Genomic DNA, 22075 nt, shown 5'->3' on the forward strand with positions numbered 1-22075 from the left:
AGGCAATCATGTGACAAGTACATTTGCAAAGCCTATCGGTATAATATACCTCAAGCTGTCTTGTAATGCAAATCTTTGTGAGGCGGCAAGAACCTTTCGTGGTCTCAGACAGCAAGTAAGCACTAAGCAGCTACACTTAAAAGGAAATCGCTGAATCGGACAGTGTGTGTCAGACTTGAGAGCTCACTTAATGAAACTGACAACATGTCCACAGCAAGTCAGTCAGCGCCCAAGTGCTTTCAAACAGTCACGTATGATACCACTCTACTAAACCAGGGACCACAGCAGTGCTCTCAAACAGCTGATCAATGCACACAGCAAGATGATGCTATCAGTGCCAGTGGCACCAGAGGAAATGGAGGTGCAGAGATCTTCCCTATAACAAAATCTCATTTTCCACTGATAAAGCTCAAGTCATGATGATGAGTTACAATCATGAAACTGTGTGCTTGTAATTAAATAATAATAATAATAATAATAATAATAATAATAATAATAATAATAATACCAATTCCGTATACTGTCAGTTAAAAGTAAGTACAAATCAGTGCCTCCCAAAATTGGTAAATGTATTATCCCGTAGTAGTGACAGGTTTTTGATATCAGACTAATAGGAAACCTGGGATTATTGTGCTGGTGTGTTGGGAGCTTTTCACAAATCTGATCTTGATAAGCAGGGATGAACACAAGACTCCCATTGCACAGTGGTTTGATCCACTCCTGGGTTTACTACAAGTTTAATTAGACACACCTGAGCTGTTACCTATACAGTATGGCTAATCATATTAAAACTTGGAATGGATGAAACTGCTGTGGAACAGGAGTCTTACTTTCATCCCTGATAAGATTTAGCCAATGTAACAAATGTTACATTTAATAATAAAACAATGAAACACACACACCACCACCACCACCACTTAAAGTGGTTTTAAATCCCTGGAACATCACAATGACATCATGTTTTATTATATGGCTGGCACAAGGGATTGTCTTCCCAATAATAAAAACATTCATTGCCAGAACACCACCGAAACTGAGCTTGTATCTTACTTATTGACAAAACAAAACACATCGCTCTTCTTCTACACGGTAATAGATGGATAGTATCAGGCATCGATTGGTCTGCGTTCTTGACGATACATTCTGTCCATAATGATCAATAAGTCAAGCTCCAGCCACTTATCTGTTGTCTAAGCAGGTGCACACAACGCCCACATTTCTCTGTGTGTGTGTGTGTGTGTGTGTGTGTGTGTTTTATAGGCACGACGTGGTAATTCATCCCTACACTGAATCTGTACTTATCTAGCTACCTCCTTTCGGAAGGCCGAAACGAAAGTTTAACAATCGTTCCCAGTTTTTCCATTGCCTTCCAGCTCAATCAAGGCTTAAATAAAAAAAAAAAAAAAAAAAAAAACACTGACCTTGTCATCCTGTGTGTGTAGGTGTCGGTGTCTGTTCCTATTGTTACCCTCAACCGTTCTTTGCCAAATCCAGTTTGCAAAAACAAATCTAGAGCCGCCGGGGTCACCCCAATAGCTTCTGAAATGTTGAAATCAAGCAGCTGCTGGTTTCATGCTGTGTAAGGCTGTACCGCGGATTAATTTGTTTCTGCGATCAAAAAAAAAAAATGGCACACGTGTTTCTACAGCGATATACTTTTTTTTTTTTTTTTTTTTAAAACCCAACCCCAAGCCCTTTCCTTGGTCTGCTGACGCTACACAAGAGGAAAACGGCAGAGGGAGAAAGGGGTCTGACTCAGACTAGTTTGTGGAACACCCTCTCTCTCTCACACACACACAACGCAGTGTTTCGTATACGGAACCTCCTATATTTCCAACAGGTCTAACCTTCCCCTTTTTGTGTTATGGCTACTGTGTGCAATGCTTCGCCATTACGTTCTTCTAATTTGCTTTATGCATGTATAAAAAACAAATCCGACTGACATCTTCTTCACCCACACGACGGAGATGGACATGCGGGTCTGCTGATTGCTCATGCTGGGTGACAGTTCAGTATATTTCGCAGTTTTTTCATCACTATGGGATTTCCAGTCCCACTCGCTCTATTCACCGAGACAGTGCCCAGGGCTCCTTGTTCCTATGACAGCTCTCTCTCTCTCTCTCACACACACACACACAGCACAGCAGCTTCCCAATATGTGTTTTTTAAATGTAAATCGTCCCGACTTACCTGTGAAAACTGGCTTCCCCGAGACAGAGATTAAAAAGGAATAATTTCCAAAGAACAGTTATTTGCGAAGTTTTGTGTGTGTTTTTCCAGTTCCACCAGGGCTGGCTACCTCAGCGGCTCCACCACCGCTAGCGTGATGATGACATATAATATTTGCATATCAGTTATTTGCCTTCTGATTGGACAGCCGGGAAGATCTTGGTTTTGGGACGCGCCGAGCCGCAATTCGGGGCTCCTTCGGCAGGGACTGTGATCCAATCGGCCCCGGAGCCCGACGCCGCGGCTCAGTCGCCGAACTAGAGACGGGCTCACACGGATAAAGACAAAACTGGAGAAGATGTAAGATGGCCGCGCCGTGGTTAAGGCCAATCCGCGGAGGTTTTACTTTGGCGGCTCCGAGGCATTGGTCTCCCGGATACTGATGCGAGGCTGTCGAGAAAGACACCGCTGAGGTCCCGCTGTGGGCGTGCAGCGCCCTCTTGGAGTTCAAAACTGCACAGACATTGTGCTGCAGAGAGTGAAAAGGGGAAACATCGCCCTGGCATTGCAACGCTTATTTAAAGGCGTAATCAAATCAGTTTGCAACGCTAATCATCTTTGTTGTTTGTTTGTAATTCTCTAATGCCTCGTGTAAAGTACAGCATCTTTGTTGTTTGTTTGTAATTCTCTAATGCCTCGTGTAAAGTACAGCATCTTTGTTGTTTGTTTGTAATTCTCTAATGCCTCGTGTAAAGTACAGCATCTTTGTTGTTTGTTTGTAATTCTCTAATGCCTCGTGTAAAGTACAGCATCTCTGTTGTTTGTTTGTAATTCTCTAATGCCTCGTGTAAAGCACAGCATCTTTGTTGTTTGTTTGTAATTCTCTAATGCCTCGTGTAAAGTACAGCATCTTTGTTGTTTGTTTGTAATTCTCTAATGCCTCGTGTAAAGTACAGCATCTTTGTTGTTTGTTTGTAATTCTCTAATGCCTCGTGTAAAGCACAGCATCTTTGTTGTTTGTTTGTAATTCTCTAATGCTGTATTTATCCAGTAGGAAACATTGATAACATTTCTACAGTAGGATGCACAACCTGTTAATATTGTGCGTCTATTGCAGTAATGTCGGATCCTGATTGACCGAAGTGTGCCTTTATATTCAGGGCTCTGTTCAGGTTTAACAGCAACAGACGTCTTTAAAGAGTTAATCTTAGGCAATCGAGACAGAGGAGCATGAATGCAAGTCAACAGACTAGGCTGTGGCTGCAGAAGTACCCTGATAAAGCAGCTCCAGTAGGGTTAAAGCTCGGTTTACCGCTCAGCATTGCATAATCACTGAGTGCAAAGCCTTCATGACCTCCCTTAGGAAAAGCAGACGAGCGGCTGAACTTCGTGGGAACACAGCCTATGTCCTTGGGTGTTCTGTTTCCAGTAGTTTCTGCAGATGGTAGTTCATTCATTTCCAGAGCTTCTCTGTGCTTGTGTCTCTAATTCAAGCTCTCTTCCTTTTTTATTTATTTATTTATTTATTTAGTCGTCCCTAACATTGAATTCTGCATTTCAAGGTAAAACCTAGGAAACTAAGTCCAGTAAATTAACAATTGGGCTAGTGGCTTCTTCAGCATACAGATTAATACCAGTATGATTGGGGTAACAGATCTAAAAATACACCAATATACAGTTTTTAATGAGTACACTGAAGAGGGCACTGGCCGAAACTGTGTTTACTTGACTGTAAAACAAGTGATCTGATGCCTCATTTCCTCTGCACAAGCAGGCCAATCAGGGCTTGCTTGGTACGGCACCAGAAAAGCTTCCCTGCCAGGCTTCGGAAAAAGTACTTCCCGAGCCTTGGTCCTGCCTGTGGGGCCGGCATGACCGGAGGGGGGAGAACACTCAAACCAAGAAAAACCTGCTCCTTGAATTAGGCAAAAATTCACCCTCAAATGCAAAAAACAGCAGCAGTTAAACATGCCATCTATTTCCTTATCCCCTGATTCAAATTTCCCAGGATCGATGATTCTAACTGATAATGCCTTTCTAAAGCAATACATAAACTGCAGTAAATGTTCTTCTAGCTACCAATTAATCTGCTGTGAAGATTAGTGAGAACCAGTACAAGCAATCTTTCCATTTATGAATCCTACACAATATGTAAAACATTGCTTTTTGAGTCTATGCGGTCACAAGTTAGTGCCTTCATGCAGTAAAGCCAGATTTATTAATACAACAGGTTTGCATCATAATTATTTTTTGTAATTTTTGATAAAAAAACAAAACAAAAACAAAGCCTGAGACCGCGTGTTTTAAATGTGAGACACTGAGCAGTATTTAAAATGTTAGTGAAGAGTAACTCCTTCAGATGTTTCCAGTCTTGAGAAACCTTGTTTAACTGCAATTCGAATGAGTCTTGTAAAAGCACAATTAAAGCCTACTCGTTTTCTGCTGATGAACTCTTTGCCCCCATCTAGTGGCAACAAAATAGAATGCACCAGGAACTGAAGCTTGCACCCAGTCGTGCTTCACAAAATACTAAACGGCAAGCAGGCAGTAGCGACGCCACAGGTTAAAGGTGCATTTCTTCACTGTCCAGTACAGCAAATACATCACAAGCAAGCAAACATTCCCATCATCTGCACAGTAGAGTTATTGATTTAAAAGCAATGAACTGTGACCCAAACAAATGCGGCTCTATGCAAGCAGCCATCTAAAAACATCTCTGTCGGTCACTGTGCGCAATTGTACCACGTTACGTTCCCTATCTATCTATTTTATATTGTAATATGTTTGTTTTTTTTCTCAAAGTTTTGTCAGGGTGGCTTCTCGAACTCCATAGAATTCATACAAACTGTTTGAAAATGTCTTTAAAAATGAGTTTAAAAATCGTGACCGGTTCTCATTAGAATTCTCATCTGATGACAAAACCAGCGTTTCTTCAACAGAGTTCAGATCCGGTCCTTGGGTTGGTTATCAGGCCTGATGTGAATGCCTGCAAGGTACATGGTCATGGAAACTCCCATGTGTTTGCATAGCCCTCTTCATCTGTTGTTTACAGTGCTTTGCAGAAACATGAATGCACTTTATATACATTAATCGTCTTGGTTTCTATGGCGACAGGCCGTCAAAGGTGAAAGGCATACAGATAAACATTACTGTTGTTGGGACTTGCTCTTCTGTGAATCTGGTAACCTGCAATCTGCAGACAGTGAAACCAAGAAACAATAAAACTGGAGCTCTTGGAAGAAGCAGAGCACCACATTCAAACACTGTTTATTGCACTCATATAGCAGGAAGAAGTTCTTATAATACAGATAGCACTCATACACAAACAAATACTGTGCTACAAAAAATATCACAGAGCTCAGTTTGGCCATGAATAGATAAAACAGAGAGACACATTGCAAACTATGTTGCATTCCTACATAGGATCATTTCCTGTGGTTGTTTCTAGTTCACCATGCTTTAACCATACTTAACTTATCTTTACCACACTTGTCTATGTTTTTTTTTTTTTTACCGTTCTGCTACTGGTGTAGGCCCAGGAAGTGGTGCATTGTCAGAATGTGGTACACCTAGCCGTTTAACATCAGAAAGTGATATGTTGTCAGAATGTGGTACGTTTAGCCGTTGAACACTAGAAAGTGGTACATTGTGAGACTGTCATAGGCTTACCAGTTTAACATCAGAAAGTGGTATGCTGTCAGTGCTGTGTATGACTACTGCAGAAATCACTATGAACAACATAAATTGTAGTTCATCCACAAAATGGTATAACTTTAGATAACCCAATTTGTTGCTAATCAGTTGAAGTCCCATACATTTGCTGAACTGTGAAAAAAATACATATTAAAAAAAAAACTTTAAGGAAGAGAGTACATCGTTCCCCGTTCAGATGGGAGTTTCCTTGTTTTCTGAGCTAAAATCAGTTATTTTATGACACCTTTTAACGATGTTGCTATTGAAATATAATGTTTAACAAATTAGATTAGGGTTTATTTTATTATATCCTTTTTTCTAGTTATTAACCCATAATGAACAACATTTATTCAGGTGTTGTTAAGCTACTGCAGTTTTTAACAGTTTATAAAAAAAGAAAATAGTTTCTAAGCCTGTTCAGATCATCCTTGATGGAAATCCTTGTTATTGTTAGAAATACTAAAAGAACTTAGGCCTAATAAGTTCAACGGTAAACATTTCAAGTAGACATTGATAACAGTGAAAAAGACTTCTAATAGAAACGTTTAGCATTTAACTTCTTCCATTTCTTGGTTGTGTTTCTAGATGTAGCATGATTGAGAGCGCATTAGTTATGCATGTTTTTTATTACTTGTGAAATCATTGTAGTTTTACTTTCAGGGCTTGTTTGATTGCGTTGCCAGGAAAGCAGCAGGCTATCGGGAGTATTTGCTCACACAGCACACAGCATCTGGCCTGCCAAGCAGCACACAAATACATGAAGTGACTTGCCTGGGTGTGCTTTTATTTCCTTTCTTTAGCACTTCCAGGTGCTTTTGAGCACTGGGCTTTCCCTGAACCATTGCTGTTAATTTCTTTCTTTCTTTCTTTCTTTCTTTCTTTCTTTCTTTCTTTCTTTCTTTCTTTCTTTCTTTCTTTCAGTAAAGGACTTGCTTCCCATGATCCAATGTCTGCTTCTGGTTTACAAGAAATGTCCAGAGAAGACATAGTGGACTTCATCACATTGCTCATAATAGAACAGTGTTCATCAGCATTCACATTGCAGACGTTTTAAATTTTGAATGCATGTAGGGGCAAGCCTTGTGTGAAAAGCTATACAGCTAATAAAGTTATCAACCCCTCCTTGTCATTATCTGTATTCCTTTCATCATGATGACCAGGTTTCTGTACAATGCTTTATTACTGATTATTATATGACATGTGATTTACCAGGATTGTATGATGCTATGCTGTGCTCTGTATAGTGCAGAATCTTCCCTCTCAATTATATGAACTCTGTATCCCTGATGTTGTGTTGCTTGGTGTGACTGCTGGAAACAGGTAGATCAACCTGCAATTATATCAACAGCAAGCTGCAGACATGCCTGGGGCCATTCTTACGCATGGGTCTTGCTAGTCATAGCTGTTTCCTAGCAGCTTTGTGTTAAATACAATAGCAATCTCCTTCATTACTGCATGCGCCTCATTTTTCAACATCAAGCACCACGTTAACAGGTGGGTGAAGGGCGTGTTTTATACAGTGTTTTTTTTGCTCCATTACTAAGTTTGCACCACCTGTTCTTTGCCAGTGGAAAAAGGGGAACTCAGACTCAATGTTAAAAGATTAGCAAGAAACAGCTCAGGTGCATATGTTTTGTAAGTTAAACATGTTGCTTTCCCATTGCTGGAAAGTGCTTTGCTAAGGCAGACTGAGAACCAGGGAGAGATTGGACTTAATTTATGAACAATCAGAATTCAATGCTGAAACACAGCCCCTGCATTATTACCCAGCTCTACAGTGATATCCAATCAAACACAGGGGATCAGTACACATGTGTTTGAAATGAAGTTCTGGAATTCTGATTGAGTAGCACTATAAAACAGGGAATGAACACAGATAATACATCTGCTGATTGAACCTACTCGTTAAAGATGTTAGATCACTGAAGACCGTAGAGCAGATTTCTCTTTGGTCTGTGCTTGTTTATACACAGAGACATTAAACTAATTGGCAACGTGTAGCTCACAGTAATGTTTCGCATCAGCATCAGTGAAGGGCTCTCAAAGTGCTACAGAAAGGACCGCCTTTAAAGTGACTTGGTCTGCCATGGCAGCTCTCGGCAAATAAAGGCATTTCATATATTATTGAAAGAGTTTATAGTGTGAGCTGAATCTGTACATCAGTAAATGCAGAGCAGAGAAGCAGCCACTGTAAATTTCTTAAATGTGATTGTTTATTTTTAACTGTAAACACACAACAGCTTGTTCAGCCATGCTGAGATCTGCATGTGTCTTGGGTGTGCTGTGCATCGACACCCTAGGAAACAAGACAAGCCAGTCAACATCAGCAGTGTGATGATTATTCAACAAAGCCTGCTTGTGAGGTGTGTGGTAGGCCTTTGCTTTGGTTGCTATAACGACTGTGATCAACAAGCACTTGCTTGCAGGCCTGATCACCTGTAAATACTGTTGTTTGTTTCAACCTTTGCTTTTTAACTTACCAATGAGATTGTCATACGATAAAGTCACTATAGCATGTCAAATATTAACATCAACTTGAAACCAAAGTGGCCAACAAGCTATTAAGACTATAATATTGTAACATGGAGGTAAAGAAAGCAATCCAGGCAGGTACTCTAGTCTCAAAGGCACTGTTTATTTTTCACAAACAAGCAAATGCAATAAACAATAATGAACACAGGATAAATAAAAGGGTGTAACACACACAAAGCACATCGTCTGTGTGTGTCTGACTTGGTAATCACAAAACTCCTCCTAAAGCTAGAAAACTCATGCTCTCCAACCATCCCCTCTCTCTGCCAAGCTTAAATACTACCACCCCCCCCCCCCATTTCACGTGGTCGTGCGCGCTCCCCCAATCACAGGCATGCATTCCCGTCCCACCACCCATTATCTCAATGCACCCACACGGTCCATCCGTCTCCATGTGGGATCTGCAAATGCACGTCTGTGATCGACTGCAGCTCCGTTGCCTGCCTCGTCTTTACAATATTGTTTTAAAACAGTTACTTGGTTAAAATTTTTAATTCCTTACTTTTGCTTCTGTCAGTATATAAACAAAATAACTGATGGTTTCATTTTTGCAAAAGCTGGATTTAGCTACAGGCCTAGCTTTGAAAAATTAGTTGCTATGGCTACTTAGTGCCTGACAAACAACGTCTGTTTACCGGTAACCATGGCTCAGTACATTAAAAAGTTAAAACTAAATGGACAATTCCTATTGCTTAGCAAATGAGAAACACAACAGGCCAGAACAAAGATGCTAATGCACTTTGAAACCTAAAACTTTGTTTTTAAAGCTTGCAGCCTTGCAAATCCTGTGCTGCTATTCTGTCATTGGGCTTGAGCTTGCCTGGCCTAATTAGTTGTCATAGAAACCTTGGACTCTTCTCTACAAACAGTATAGGAGTGTAGCTATTTAGCCAAATTGAAGCCAGTGGAGCTCATTCACTTCAAGGACCAGGTTCTGATCACATCTTCTGCTGGAAGACCTTCAGCTTTGCAAGGCTTGTTCCAGCAAGACAACGACACCAGGATGGGTTGCAATACCAGTAAAACCACAGCAGTGGATGCTTCAAAAAAACCAGGAGAGTCACCAGAGGGAGAAAACACCAGCGAGGAACAAGTCACTGAGATAGTGACCAGCCAGCAGGACGAGGCAGTGGTGGAAAAAACGACAAGCAGGACAAGCTGAACCTTCTCCTTTTCATCTGCACACTGCTCCTGAAGTAATTCTGAACATTTCTTTTTTTATATAACCCATATTAATGTACAACGCATTATTTTATATTGAACATACCCTGGCTTTTCTTCTTTTTTTTATAGTTCAAGACCTTTCCAATAATTGATTCCCTTGAATAAACAAGACAAACTAACTAACAAACTGACAACTTCAGCAGCAGCCATTTGCCCTACAGGGAAGTCCATGTGGAATACACCTTCAACATGGGCAACAGGAGCCGTGGACGTGGGCTTTCTTTCCCAGCCGCTGATGGATGGACTTTCTTATATGTTGTTTTTCTAGTTGTAAGTTGTTTTGAACCCCATGGAAGTAACAAAAAAACAGACAAAAAAACCCAAAAAACCAACAAAACAATAAAAGCAACAATGGCAGTTTTAAGAACAACGTGTTAGAATGACATAAAAAACGTACTTCAGCTACGTTTGGAGACTTTTACAACAATGCTCTCTCTAGCGGACATTTTTAAAGCAAATTTCCATTAGTAGGCTTTTTTTTTTTTTTTTAGTAGGCTTATTTAGAATTTGTGGCTTAAGCTGTTCACATGGTGAAAACTGCTTGAAAACGTCCCCCAGGTTGCTTGGTGTCTCATGGAGCATAGACCTATGAGAGTATTAAAAGCAGAAATCCCATTTGTGATATTTGATGAATACTGAATGCTTGGTATAATCTAACTGAGTAACTGAGTCAAAGGGAATATTTAAACACATGATCCAGGGCTATATATATATATATATATATATATATATATATATATATATATATATTATATATATATATATATATATATATATATATATATATATATATATATATATATATATGTGTGTGTGTGTGTGTGTGTGTGTGTGTGTGTGTGTGTGTGTGTGTGTGTGTGTGATGTATATAAGATTCACACAATTTGTATTTATTCAAAGGCTGTTCAAATTAAGTTAACTTGTATCATGACTGGTTAATGATGGCAATGCTATGCAAACATGATGTCATTTTAGCGATTAAACTAAATATTATGTAAGAGTCACAAATCAAGTGCTTTTTGTCTTTCTTGAATTGTTTTTCTATAAGCTGTTATTTGTTTCAGGCTTTTTGTTTTTCAGTTTTTAGTCAGAGCAAAAAGATGAAAGGCGCTATGCATATAATAGCAATAACACCCTTCATTCGTTTACATTTAACAGCAATAACACCCCTCATTCATTAAAATATAATAACAATACCGCACCTGGATTTACCAGGACTTTAGAGAGCAGTTTTCCAGAGTCTGGTCAGCTTTATCTCCCTGTTATCATTCATTCCTACAGCCACTGCTTTATTATTGTTATACTTTTATAGACCAACAGTTAATTCATTATTATTTTGATTGATTTTTATATTTTTTTTGTGCTTGGCTTTTCTTCTAAATCAACTCTACCTGGAATAATGTATGAACAAAGCATTATTATTTATGTACAATTATTGTGACATAAATGACCAGGGAGCAACTGCAAGGAGCAAGCCAGCAGAGGGCGCTCAGGGAGCATGTTTAGGTAGAGACAGACAGACAGATGCTTGAGAATCATTTCAGTAATCAATCTGTAAAAATGTAATGTTTCCATTCAATTGAACCTCATGTGTTTCTCCAGTATCAACACACACACACACACACACGCGCGCGCACACACGCACACACGCACACACGCACACCACACACACACACACACACACACACACACACACACACTTAGTGGAATGTTGTAACGGAGTCTCGGAATCCACAAAGGACCTAACAGTGTTCACAGTGCTAAACCAAGCTATCTGCAGACATAGGAAATTAGGTTATGGTAATTCAAATATGTTATGAGCTTTCATTCCTTGGGGAGTTGCAACCTACCCCCTCTCTCTCTCTAGAGCAATGAGAATCTTAATTACCGAAATTCATATTGGGTTTAATAATACAGCAGATTGTTTCCGTGATAAATGATACTGCCTGTTGTCTTGGTTACAAGAGTATTCTAGAACCGAGGCATAACACTGATATTTTTAAACCTGGGTTCGAGCGCCAGGGGGTGGCAGCTTAGTGAAGCCTTGCTGGATAATTCTTAATCACACACCACCCTCCCAACCCTGGAGACTATATTCTTACAATACAAACATATTCTAAGATACATAGCGTCAACCTTTATACATGTAGAAATCTAAACCCACAGCTTACACCCATGCCTTCAGTGATCATTATTCAGAAGAATAGGATGATAACAAATGTGATGGCATTTTTTCAGAGTCCCTGTAGTAAGCCGACAGTAATATATTTAATAGATCTGTTTTGTAATGTATTTATAAATGTAGCCTCTATTGTTAAAAGCACTTGTAAAACCATTTTAAAAAAGCATTGCTGTTACTGTTATAATGCTATATTATTTATTTTTTCATTGTTTATTTATTGTATTTGTAGAGTGCCTTTCATATCATGGTACCTCAAAGTGCTTTACAGAAAGTATGCATCATCATCATCATCATCATCATCATCAAAAAAAACCCCAAAAAACAAAATGAACACCATACAATTGCGTTAATCATAGCAATAAATATCATAGTAAGAGAACATAAAACCCTAGCAGCTGCAGTCTGATAGTATAACAGACACTTATGAATCTCCTCTCAACAACCTGCACTGTATAGTCTTATTGATTCATATTCTAATCTTATTTCATTAATGGTTAAGCATAGGCTACCATTCATAAATATCTTAAAGGTTTTCATAAGACATAAACACTCTGATAGGTTTAACCAGGTGTCCTTCTACATGGCCTAAAACAGTTCATAATACCACAAGGAAATCCCATCACCGGTCGACTCATCTAATTAGCAAGTGATTGGTTATTTGGACCCGTCCAAAGAAAGGGTGGAAAGTTGACATGAAAATGTAGCTATTATTTGCACCGAAACATTTCAAATGGATGTTGTTATATTGTGGATTAGTTGGCAGCGCAACACAACGGAGTACAATTTTAATTATATTTTCTTTTGTCCTAGTCATCCATTATGTAATAAATAATTTACCAGCTTTTACAAAAATATGTGACAGGTATATGTGACTTACAATAGGGTAAAGTATACAACGACATGGCAATCCCAGAATTATTTTTTTTATTAGACTGCTGCAGTGCCGAAGCGGGCATGTGCCGTTCCTTATTTACTGAAAAACAGTATTCTATAGAAAATGAATTACTGACAAAGCCCTATTGTGGAGACTCATCAGATGGGATGAAAATATCCCCATTATACAAACGGAAACCGCTTCAAAATCAATCATTTCCACGCAAAGGGAGATAAACGAAAAGCACTTTGTTGAAAAAAAATGCAAATCGCTTTTTAATTTGGGATGTATGATGAAAAAGCTTCTTTTATTCAATTGTAACTCAATTGATTTGTACACCTGCTGAGGAAAAAAAAGGCCTTATCTGCCCCATTGCCAGCACATTAATATGCACACATGCCATCCAAATCATCTGCAGTTGCATTGAGAAAGATGAGTTCATTGAAGTTTTAATGGGATTGGAAGTGTTGGCTTCACAATGGTGACAGGGATCAGCATCTCAGCAACAGATCGGATGAGCTTTCCGCTGCTCTCTGGAACATTGCTCGCTTTATAACTCACTCAGCACTAAGCACAACTCATTAAATACTTCAGAGTCTCTACAAAAAACCTTCATGTGGTAACCCTAACCATGGTTAACCTAACCAGCCACACGATTACAGTGTACTATGGTTACCTGTCATTGGGGGATGATACAGCACACAAATGGAAAAAAAAAAATACTTTTGAGAGGTCATATCGGGAGTCAGTGTGGTCCTGTGGTTAAAGTCCAGGGTTTGTAACCAGAAGGTCACTGGTTCAAATCACATCTCTGCCGCTGACTGACTCACAGTGTGACCCTGAGCAAGTCATTGAACCTCCTTGTGCTCCATCCTGCAGATGAGATATTAAATCAATGTCCTCGTGTAAGTGACCCTGCATATAATAAACAGTTCACAGCCTACCTCTGTAAAGTGCTTAGTGCTGCACTATTTAAAGATATTATTATTATTATTATTATTATATTTAATAAAACAGAGGACAGGGGAGTATTTATTATTTTGTAACCACCTTCAAACTCTGGGAAGAGCTCAGGGGCCTCAATTTTAAAGACACATTTTCTGTGAAAAACACTGCATGGACTGGAGATTATTTAATACATTAATATGTGTTACTGTCCTACTGAAATGCAGTGGGAAGTTGTGAGAGGTTTAGTTTGCATTAATCAGTAGTCAGCTGTCTCACATAGACATTCATTTGGATTCTGTACAGCAGTGAGCGTAGTTGGTTGACCCAACTATGACCCAAGTACAATTTCAGAGTTGTTTGTTTTTACTTGTCTTTGTTTGTGATCATTGTTTTCTTTTCCTTTCTTGTAGATTAAATTAGGAGACTGGGATTGTTAACCCAGCTGAGTTTCCAATCCTGGTATTCCCTAGTATTTTGGGACCCACCTCTTTCCTTTGCAATGCTGGGCGCTCTTCCACACCACTCACAAACTGACACCATGTGAGTAATAGATTTCCTAGAGAAAGAAAACACTTACAGTAAGTACAGAAAGGCAGGCTGCACCGGTCAAGCCTCATTGAAGACAGACTATGGCAAGAATCCCAAGTAAAGCCAAATCTACTTTTTTTATTTTTATGACTGTTACTCTTAAAGAAAAAACACTGTATTGACACCAGATACAATAACTACGTGGTTGATTAAAAACCATTAAGTCTAAGAAAAAAAACTCTCATTAAAGTAAAATACTGAATGCATATTTAGTGAAGCACAGAAACCAGGACCGGTTTGAAATGAAGTGGAGACAGACTCAGGACAGAAGGTACGAGACCCTTCTTCACACAGAGTGCCGGGAGGGGATGGAAAGGGTTATCTAGCTACTTGGTAAATACAAGTGTACTCACACATAATTACAATGTTATTACTTAATGTGTAAATATATTTGCATGATATAATCCTAACCCTAACCCTAAACATAACCCAACCCCACTAACCTAACCTTTATCTTTGCAAAAAGATGTACACGTGACATACATTGTAAATATGCATAAGAACATTATACTTATTATTAAGTACACATGTATTTACTATGTAATACACAGTCATTAGAGACACTTCAGAGACATGTATTTATTAAAATGGACCCCAGTGTGTGAAATGAACAGACAGAACAGTAATTACAGCTACTGGTTCTGGCGACATCACTGCAAAGGAACAGCTTGTCATTCCAGGTGCTATATTCCACGCTCCCGTGAATTTGTTTATCCTGAGCAGTGAACAATTCAAAGGGACGGGGAAGGAAGGGAATTGTATTTTAAATGTCAGTCATTTGCAGACGGTGTAAAGGTGACCTTATAATGTCATATTTTGTATTGGAAACATAACAAAGTGGATTCCGTAAAATACCAAATGTTTGATATGAAAGTGAATATATATTAAAGCATTAGCACATTTTGTTAAACTCTGTGAACAGCCTGTCTGCAGCAGGGAACTTGCGCTGTCTCCTTCCATCCACATCTTTACACTGCAGAGATTAAATACACAGTGGGGTTTATCAGTGCTAGCAGAGAGATGTATTTGAATAGATTTATTTCGCTGCAGTTGTGGGAAACAGTTTTGTCTGTTTTAATAAGCCATCAGTTGTAATATTACAGGCTAGTGGCATTCAAAATGGTTTAGATTTGCGCATCAGTGTGTTTTTATCCTTGTGCTGTATCATTAAACACATCAGATGACAGATCAGCCTGCAATCAATAAGCTAGATGCCAAGGCACGATATATAAAGAGAAAGCATTATGGCCATGAATAGTTTTTACTGTAAAGTATCCATGACTTTCATCATAGGCAGGGTTACGGGGGGAGTTATATATGTATATTGTGAAGGCTTTTAGTCCTTTAGGTTCTTTTTCAGCACTTTAATGACCTAGCCACACACAAAACTTGATTTTTCAAAGCGCTTGTGTGCTATTTTTAATAAACAATAACAAAAAACAAAACGAAAACAAAACCTAGCTCTTTTTCAAGCACTAACTAACACAGGCTGGACCCTTCTCTAATCACTGGACAGGTAAGCTTGTTTAATGGTTGAAAAACAAAAAAAAACAATTTCTCACAGGACAACTCAAAAATGTTTCACACTACCTTTCTTCTACAATTACGACTGTACACACTCCAGCACAGGCAGGCTCCTACACATACCTGCAGCCCAGAACAGATCGGCTGCTCTCTTTAAATACCCTGCACCTGGTTCTAATTTACAATGATAGCCAGGTGCAGGGGATAATTACTAATAAAACAATTAACAACTGTCATTAAACAATAATTGAATAAGCGTTTCTCAGCCTGTGTCCTTCTGGGAGGTGTTAAGAAAACGGCAGGGAACAGAGTCCCTCAGAGATTCTTGGAGCACGTTATCTCTGCTCCTTGTTTCACTGATGTAGAGCATTTATAAGACTGCATTCAGAGAGCTATATATATATATATATATATATATATATATATATATATATATATATATATATTATATATATATCTATAAAATGTAGTGAGTGCATTTTTCTACTCTGATGCATTATGTGCATCAATAATTTACTCAAAGCCTCCACTAGTGTTTTCTACTATTACAACAACCTTGACTTGCACAAAGAAGGAAAAACATTGAGTGAAATCACTTGCATCACTTGATTTCCAAGATGTGGTGTCTGAAGCATAATCGGCAAGTAGAGAGACACATCATCTGTAATTGACAAACCCAGGACTGGAAGACCAAAAAAGCTGTCTAACAAGGATGAGCAATACTTGAAGATAATATCCTTAAGGAACAGAAAGAAGACAAGCGTTGAATTAACTGGCAGTATATACCTCCAATGTTTTGAGTCAAACACATGCTCCCTTGAGAAAGTACACACAGCGAACATGGCAAAGTGCGCAATTGGAAAAGAAGAAACTAAATATTTAAGTTTCACACACACACACACACACACACACACACACACACACATATATATATATTGAAATGGGCAGTGGAGTCTTTAAAATACTATCTTCTGGGACGAACCTTTGTACTCATCACAGATATATATATATATATATATATATATATATATATATATATATATATATGTTCGGGGTTGGTCCGAAAGTATATATATATATATATTTATATATATAAGACAAATATATATATATATATATATATATATATATATATATATATATATTACTGTCTGGACATTCCATATATATATATATATATATAGCTGTGGTTACAAAGTTCTAACTTTTTTAAAGATAGCAAAAGTACTACCCTCTGTGCTGATTGAATGACACAGCAATGTAAAGAACGAATGAATGATAAGAATATGATTGGGAATATGATTGAGATGATGGAAATCAAATTGAAAACATCTTTCTTTAGAATGGTTTCCATGGAAACTGGTACCCACAAACTCCCGGTGTGTAGTACCCTATGGGCCGATTAAGGGGCAAACCTACACAAAGGCAAAACACGATTGCATTTGATTTTGATGAAAAAAACATGGAACAAACAAAAGCGAACTGCATTTGCCCTGTGATGAGATCTGGGTGACATGCTCTGCCCTGTCCTTTCTGTCTGTGTTAGTGCTAGTGGTCTACACATCCGGGGTGCGGCCTCATTTCCACGTTAGCTTTGAGCAATTTTGATGACGGCGTAGACAGGGGTGACTGCGTTTCATTACTTATCAGTCAGGGGAGGTTTATTTGAAACACAGGAGCTGCCTATCCCATTACACAAAGGGAGCAGCAAATGGCGAAGGAGTCAAGGAACAAGTGAGAGAGAAAACAGAAACAGTAAATAATATTGCTGTGATGTGGAACATGCCTCTGTTAACTTTAGGGCTGCTTTGAATTATATATTATATGTCCATTCCAATATATATGTATATTCCAATATATATTAGATTGGAATGTCATATTCCAATCTAATATTTATAGTGCACTAGATTTGTGCTAGATTCGGATTAGACAGATAGATAGATAGATAGATAGATAGATAGATAGATAGATAGATAGATAGATAGATAGATAGATAGATAGAACTTTATTGTATCAAAAAACAATTGCATTTACAATACTATACCTACAAAATAAATAAATCTCAAGCAAGTTAAGTTTAAAACATTACAGAATGCAGAAAACAATTGTCCACACAGTCATTTTACACTCCACTCTAATACTCCAAATGTCCCACACATATCAATACCTCAAACATAATGCAAACCAATAAATGAGCACCTCACCCTCAATTACAATAATTACAAACACATGACTAAATGATGATCTTCTTCCACCTCCCCAGTTGCCCACATTGTCTGAAATAGCTCTAGCTGATGCTGAGCTGATTTATAAAAAGTAAAATCTACTTTAACTCTTGCTGTCACCATTTTAAAAACAGGCTCTGCCACATTAGTCAATACCTCATTCATTTTGTTCTTCCTACTCTTTAGAATGGCTATTTTTGTCTGGCCCAGTAGGAAGCCAACTGAGTCATATTTTTGTTCCCTTTGGTGTACTTCACCCCAAAAATAAAAGTAGTTTGGGTAAAGTTCAAACCGCAAACAAAGGCTGTAACCGGGGACAAAATAAAAAGCAATGAAACACTGTCTCGCTTTTCAAGCAGAATAAACAGTTCTCGTCCACCCTTGGCTGAATGATGGTGAGAAAAGAGTTTGTGGCCACGATGGTGTACAATGATCTGCACTGTAATTTAAACAAGTCATTGCGGATAATATCTACAGTACAGCATGTTCTAAATTCAGGGCTCTGTACAAGTAATTAGAACAGCAATCAATGTGCTACAGCATGCTTATGAAAGTGCACAACAATCAGTGAGACCAGAAGATGCTGTTTGTTTCCTCGCAATTCATTTGTTATCTTTTAAACAGCACTCGAGGGTCTTGAGTAAATAATGCACGCCAGAGTCCCAAACTGAACAAGAACACTTTACAGGTTCATAGCACCTGTGCTCAATAGACTGCGCGATAATCTTCTTTTTAATTGCAGAGTTATAGAAGTTTTATTGATGGAAACTGTAAGCGCCGCAGTGGAAAATGGATGCCTGTCCATTCGCTCCACAAAAGGTGAACCATCAATTGTTTACTTTTCCAGCAAATAGGCTTGCCTGATTTCCCTCTGGTGCTTATCATAGGGGAATGCAAGAGGCATTGAAATATATATGCCACCATTCAGACAACACCAATACAAATAATGTATTTGCAATAGAACTGCAAAGTGTACTGCTCTTTTGTTTAATCATTTCTAATAAATCTACAAAGTTTAAAGTCTGTGACGATTATTAACAAGGAACTACAGTTAACTGCGATAACTCTTCAAGTGCGTGCATGTGTGTGCTTGTGCGTGTACGTGTGTCTCTGTGCACGTGGATATTTATTGAGCTGTTCTGGACAGCTGTTGGCTTCCGTAATGATGTTTGATTAAAGTTTCACGAACATCACAAAATAATTTCAGTAGTAAAAAAAACATCATTCTTCCAATAGGGTACTCATTGTCATGTAACTATATGGTTACTATAGTGGAGTAATATTTGTATCTGCAGACAGTGTTTGATTGGGTTTGATAAACATTCCAAAAGAAAAAGACCTAAAACACAAATAATACAACATATGGTTGTTGGGAGATGTCCAAAGGCTCCCAGCAATTGCTAACATTTTGTTTTGATGTTATGAATTTATTACTAACAAGATGAGAGTTCATTTCAATTTAAGTACAAAACCAAAAATAAATAAATACATTTTAAAAATGCAATTTCAGTGTCCACTCTGTTCCTGGAGATAATGCAGACTTTGTCAGGGAGTATCTATCACTGGTCACTGGAGAGAGGAAATGTCAAGTAAAGTTATGGTTTGTTGGCTTCTACCCCATGTGACATTGCACTAGAAAGTAATTGAAGAACAGAAAATGGCATGTTGTTGTACCTCATCTATTTGTGTAGCTGTCTGACAGGATGAATTGAGATGTTGCTGCAGCAACACGATGCACAACAAGCAGGAGGGCTCGCCTTGTGCCAGCCTAGCAAATACAAAAAATAAATACAAAATAACAACAGCAACTACATATTATTGCATTGCCCCTGAGCCAAACTGAGCTAGGGAGGCTGAAGTAGAATACTGATTTTCTTGCCAGAATGATCATTCCTGGCAGTCTCTTTGTACAGTATATTTATATTTGGCTACAGTGTACGCTTTCTTTAAAGCCTTGTTTGTGAAATGAATAATGGGGGCAGGGAGCGGAGATTCAGGGCTGATCTTGTTCTTTGAAGAGCATGTCCTGAAAGAGACCCACAAATAAGAAAATCTGGAATAAATGCATCTATCAGCAAAAGCATTTACAGCAGTTTTGCAATTGCTGCTCTGGTTTAGGTTTGCATTAGGAGCAAGAGACAAAATCGTATTTTCTATAGTAATTATAGATTGTGTTTTCCCCTTAGCATGTTCTAGTATGATGATAATATTGCCTATGACTGGTAGTAGGCTTATGGCTATCTGCTGTACCTTTTGATCGTACATGGTACAATCTCATGGTGCTGGTTGACTATGATAAACCAGATGGCATTGCTATGGAACTGGGATAGTCCATATCTGTACAATAAAGAGTGACTTGATTGGCATAGAGATAATATTCCTGAGAAAGATCAATAAATAAATGCCAGTGAACCTTACGAAGTTCACCACAGAGCTGCCCGAGCCTGCACGCTCTAGATTAGCTTTAATTAAGGGAGGGGGCATTATTCTGAAATGTGTGAGACGGTTTGTTATTTTCTAATACAATTGTGTGCTTACATATATTATGCGTTAAGTACATTGTAACAATGCATATTGCAATGCAAATACACAGTAATTAGAGACACTTCATGTAAAATGTTACCATAGTTTGCAGGTCAATTGAAAATCTATTTTTATGTTTCTATAATCTCTAACCAGAATATCCAGAGAGTTACCAGCCCTCATATGTTTGGTAAATGAGTTTGTGTTGAGGATTAATTAAGAAACAGCTCAAACGAGCTCCTTGTTAAGAGTTCACATGGTGGGCCAGCATATCAATGTCTTTTAAAGAAGTGACTCTGTGGCATCTTATACAAATTCTCACATGCATTCAAATATAAGGGCATTGTGGTTGGTATTTTGCTGTAATAAATCTAATGCAGTGTGTTTCTGAAAGTCAAACCGCACAGAATAAATCTGATACAGATGGTCAAATGTAAAAACTTCAAAGACATGTCGTGGGCAAAGTCGGTAAGAAAATGGTGTCTCCGGCTTTCTCTCTCCTCTAATGCCATTTTCACAGTGTTTCTTTTTTTCACAGTGTTTCTTTTTAAATGTCAGTTCAAGTCTAATCAAAATCTTCCAATAATACATGAAGATGGGGGTGGGGGGGCATGTCAATTTCAAATCAACATGCAGGCACTGTGAACACAGCAACAGCAGGAATTTAATGGTGTCGTCACTTTTCTCTGCTTCATCTTATTGCTGGCTATCGACACATTTTTAAACATTTCAGAAGGCTGGAGCCTAATGATCTCACAGTGAGGGTTTCAGATCTGTAGATTTACGAACAACAGCATATACTTGCTTTCAGTGTTGCTGTTTAATAGAAACATTCTTCTTTCAGCTCTACATGTCTGTCGGCTATATATTGTCGCTGCCTCATGTTTCTTCTCAAAACACATTTCCCAGACTCTTGCATTTTAATAAACATGGTCTGTGTTATTAAACCTGGCACAAGTGTTTGGGAGGCAGGCAGGTTGAGGTTAAGGTCAAGCATGGCTGTGAATATTCATTGTCTTTAAATATTCATGTGCTCAGGACATACAACCAATTGTGGAGCCCAAGGGGACTAGATTCAGATTTCATTTTAGTCTAAATATATATATATATATATATATATATATATATATATATATATATATATATATATCCGTGTATACATAACGCTGTATTTGGATTACCGAGATTGCCAGAAAATCACAAATCCCACAGTCAATCTCAATAGGGATCATATCTAAATCCTTGTGGATTACTGTAACATAGCCATACCCAAACAAACAAACAAACAAACAAAAATAAAGCACAAGCCTACATCCTGCTATAATGTTAAATAGCCTTGTGTGGTACGTTGCTGCAGGACTCTGACAATAAGGATTGGAATCATACTGTAATTGTAATAAATAATTTAATGTTTTGAACTGAACTGTCTTTGCTGATTGCAGTCAGCAGGTGGCAGAAGCACTGTATTGGACCGGGGCTCAATGTATGCTTGGCCACAGCTGAAGCATTCCCTATAATTCTGTACAAATGCTGTCATTTTGTATATAAATAGCAATTCAGCTCTTAGCAAGAACCCGCTGGTTAACCAGTCCA

The 22075-nt window shown here is 38.3% G+C and overlaps 1 protein-coding gene across 9 annotated transcripts in view; it reads right to left on the reverse strand.

Moving 5' to 3' along the window:
* The window catches only part of LOC121325579 (chromodomain-helicase-DNA-binding protein 9-like), a 69702-nt gene extending 66516 nt beyond the window's left edge, over positions 1-3186 (reverse strand). For 5 of the 9 annotated variants that reach the window (XM_041268313.1, XM_041268316.1, XM_041268315.1 and 2 more), the window contains exon 1: positions 2191-3185. The gene's annotated coding sequence lies outside the window, so the exon portion shown is untranslated. Of the gene's footprint in view, positions 1-1421; positions 1609-2190 lie in introns of those variants that run through there. The other 4 variants (XM_041268317.1, XM_041268311.1, XM_041268310.1 and 1 more) reach the window with 3 other exon arrangements.
* Positions 3187-22075: the final 18889 nt, after the last annotated feature.

Source organism: Polyodon spathula, chromosome 13 (assembly GCF_017654505.1).
Source record: "Polyodon spathula isolate WHYD16114869_AA chromosome 13, ASM1765450v1, whole genome shotgun sequence".
Taxonomy (NCBI): Eukaryota; Metazoa; Chordata; class Actinopteri; order Acipenseriformes; family Polyodontidae; genus Polyodon; species Polyodon spathula.